Genomic DNA, 3943 nt, shown 5'->3' with positions numbered 1-3943 from the left:
AGCTGAGAAACCTGAGCTGTTTGAAAACTCTATAAAAACCCTGCAGACAACGAATTCAGGGCTCTTTCCCTATTCTGATGCTTCGGATAAGGTTAGAGACCTGGCTGGAGCTTGATTAAACTTCCCTTATGTATTTGCATTGGTACACGGCTCCTGGGTGGTCTTTGGGGACCCTGAATTCTGGGCATAACACTTGCCCCTAGGCTGTCCCTACCTGTGTGAAGCATGCTCTTGGGGAAAGACAAGTGATACGCAAGAATTGACAACCCCTGAAACAGAGGCCAAACTAGAGAAGTAAACAATTGAAGATAGCGAAATATTTATGAAGAGTGAAAAAACTATGTCTGCCAAGAACAGTAAAAGAGTTTCAAAGGGTCAAATCTGAACTTTGGAACTATCTCTGCACCATAGGCGTATCTTGGATGACTGAAATTCGCGTTTCCCTTCATATCCTCATTGAAGAAACCCTATGCTTTTGTTCACAGAGGGAACAAAGACAATCTTAACCAGAATCCAGTGAACACCACGGTAACAATTGGCTTGATTCGTCTTTATTTCCACACGGAGCCCTTTCTCGGATGCACCAAACGGCGTAAAAAAGGAAGCGGAAATCTGAGTTCTTATTTTGGTTTGCTCTTTCTCCACAGACAGGTTGGTGCGTACTCTGACTCCCGTCGGTCGGTTGCCCCCTCCCCCCCATTAGCCGCAGGTGCCCCAGTCACCAGCGCGCCCTCCTCTCTTCTCCGGTCTTCCTGAGACTCAAGGACATAGCTACGGGGGTACGAGAAGGCGCTGCGTTGACTATACGTCCCCGGGTCACGTGGTGTGCATCACCCCGGACAAACTGCTTCTCAATCCGGTACTCAGGGGCCCCAGGGGCCGTTTTTAGGGACTCCCCATTGCCCGGTTATCGTTCTAACATATATTCCAATTTCAGGTTTTGTTTTACTTTTTTGTAACTTAGGTTTCCCCCCTGGTACTCGCTTACTGACTCCGCCCATCTCCCTTCTATTTCCGGTCTCACGCGTGGAGAAGTGAGAGGAGCCCAGTCAGCTATTCAGCTCTACAAAGGACCAGGATTGAAGGCGCAGAGGCTACTAGCTGTGCATTCGTTCCTAACGTTCCCTGAGCTCCGCGTCCACGTCCCTAGGCCTGAATCCGTGGAGCTCTGGGTCTTGTTGGAGATCTGTTGTTAGACTTTCTGAAGGTGGAGCGCGGGAATGGTGAGTCCATCGGCGTCCTGGGATCTGCAATGCACGGCTGTCCTCAGGGTTGGCGGTTCAAGCCCACCAGCCCCTCCTAGGAAACCCTATGGAGGATTGCTATGAGTGCGACCGACGCGGTGGTACATGGAAGTATAAGGTTATTAAGAGCCCAAATTCACTAGAACGTGGTGGGTTTGTGATTGTGGAGAACTGGGGTATCCGTTCTCTTCAGTGGGGGACTCTGGAGTGAATCCTTGTGTGGTCAGCTCTGTGCACAAGGACTGCCTTTCTGAACTGTCGCTGAATTGTTAGGGCCTCTCCTGCCCCACCTAGTGCTTCCTGCCCATGGAGGTTTGGGTTGGTCTATGGAAGGACATATAATGGCTTGTTAACAGGTTTGTGATCTGAACAAGAGCGTTTCTTGAATTTCTGATGTATTTTCTAATTTTTCTAGATCATACACGGAGAGGAATAGACTGCTGTTGTTCACAGTAAAATTGTAGACAGACTGTTATAAGGTGTTGGGAGTTTTTGAGACAAGATGCTATCTGTGAGGAAGTGAATGGGTTCAGTGAAGGGACGAATTCAATCCGTGTTCCCTAGACAGCTTTTGGGAGAGCACAGAACCTGGTGTTATGTACCTGTGGATTCTCAATGTCCCAGGAATGGCAGCCTCACCTTTTGTTCTTAGATATGTTGGCGTAAGTACTGCTTTGCTGATGCAGAGTGTATGGGATGTTTTAGGGAACAGTGATCATTGACGATGTGGCTGTGGTTTTTACCCACGAAGAGTGGGATTTGCTGGATCCTGCTCAGAGAAAACTCTACAGAGAGGTGATGATGGAAACCTTGAGAAACCTGGATTCAGTCGGTATGAATGGCATTTTCTTTTTTTTAAAAAATTCCTTTTGTCAACAAAAATATTTTACTCATCACCTGTGCTTGATTGTATGGGATGAGCAATTGTAAAACTGTGTTAAATAAAAGGCATGGTCCCCTACTATATGGATCTCACATATCTGGAATTCCCCTAATACACAGCTTTATACACTAAACTGAGCTTTCAGTTCCCTTTTGCATAAAAGCCTAGGTCCCCTTTAAGTGCCATCAGCATTGTATTGACTTTAGGGGTCACTTTCATGCACTGAGAGGCTTTGTCATGTGCGTGCCCTTCTAAGAGTTTTATTGGGTTTATAATAACTTTGACGCCATGATTTTGCTGCAGAGAAACTCACACCTGTTAATCTTCAGAGCCCTTGGAGAACAGAGTACTGGGTGACATGGACACTTTGATTGGTCCTCACGGTCTTCCTCACGATGTACATTTCTCCATGAGCTCCATGTTGTTGTGAACTGCCATCACATCGGTTCTCACACTTAGGGACCCAGTGTTGGGTTTCCTAGGGGCAGCTGGGGAATTTATCCTACAACATCACACTCTGACTCCTGAGCTCTACCCATTATTTTCTCAGAGAATGTAAGGAAGAATCTGAGGATAGTGGATATAATAGTCACTGAGACCCATGTGTCAGGAAGCCTGAGGAAATGAAATATTAAGCCCATCATTGAAAGAAGGGAGTCATTCAGCTTCAAAATGTTTATTTTGGCTTGCAGACACAACTTCACAGATGCCTGAACTTATTTGTTCGATTTTAGCTGTCCTGTCATACTTGTGGTCACGGAGACCCTTTCCCTCTGTAATACTACATGTGTGTTTTGTCTAACTCCTTTCTACTTAGCTCTCCTAGTGATATCTGTGTATTTTACTATCCTTCATCCGCATAGAAGTATTTCCTACTAAATTGCATTTTAACAATTGTCCAAATGCTGGAATAGCAAAATATGGCTGAGTCTTTTTTTCTAGATACCTCTAATAATTCTGTTTGTTTCTAACTATGGAATTTAACCTGAATGGTTGGATCAATAGCTGGAAACCTTAATGATGGAGAAAAGTTAACCAGTAAGCATATAATGGTGAAATTTCTGAAGAGTTAACACCTTATTATTATGCATGTCAGGTAAAATCACGGAATCACATGGTTGGAAGCATCACCTTGACAATCACAGGAAACATTTGAGGTGAGTGTCAAACAACAGAAAGTAGTGCTTCAGAAAATCTCATGAAATGTCATAACATCAAAATACACTAAAATGAGAGGACTACAAACACTTCATGGAAAACTTCATGATCTTCAATTCCATCATCCTGTGAACATATTTGATTCAGTAATTACTGGACAAATGAAGGTTGCATATGCATTTCCCAACAGTCAAATCTTTTGCCTTTTGAATTATGAGTCAATTAAGAGCCTCTCAGTACTGTGCCATTCAGATATGGTGTCAGGCTGTGCAGCTCTAAATGTTTGAGGATCTCCACAGTCCTTCAAGAGATCCAGTCTCAGATGTAAAACTCTTGGTATCCATGCAGGTGTTTGGATTGTTGCAGAATTACAGGAGTGTGTAGAGCAACATTTTCATATTGGTGGTTTGCTCACCGTCCTTGAATGCAGTACCAGTGATTGTTTCTTCATCAGATCAAATTCTGTTAGGCAAAAGGTTTGATTGCTATGCAATCTGGACACTTCTCTTATTTCTGTTGGAAATTACTGAGTCGTTAAAAAGTGGTTTCAATCCCTGAAGCCGGCTGATATATACGTATTGTGTGTGCCTAGTCAGTTGCGACTTTTACCAACCCTTTGTTGACGTTCCAAGAGAAGCTGTTGTATTGCTGTTGTTAC

The 3943-nt window shown here is 44.1% G+C and overlaps 1 pseudogene; it reads left to right on the top strand.

Moving 5' to 3' along the window:
• The first annotated feature begins 703 nt into the window (after positions 1–703).
• The window catches only part of LOC102826743, a 10449-nt pseudogene continuing 7209 nt past the window's right edge, over positions 704–3943 (top strand).

Source organism: Chrysochloris asiatica, unplaced genomic scaffold, assembly GCF_000296735.1.
Source record: "Chrysochloris asiatica unplaced genomic scaffold, ChrAsi1.0 scaffold00500, whole genome shotgun sequence".
NCBI lineage: Eukaryota > Metazoa > Chordata > Mammalia > Afrosoricida > Chrysochloridae > Chrysochloris > Chrysochloris asiatica.
The sequence above is the reverse complement of the archived record's forward strand: the minus strand, read 5'-3'. Positions and strand labels throughout refer to the sequence as shown.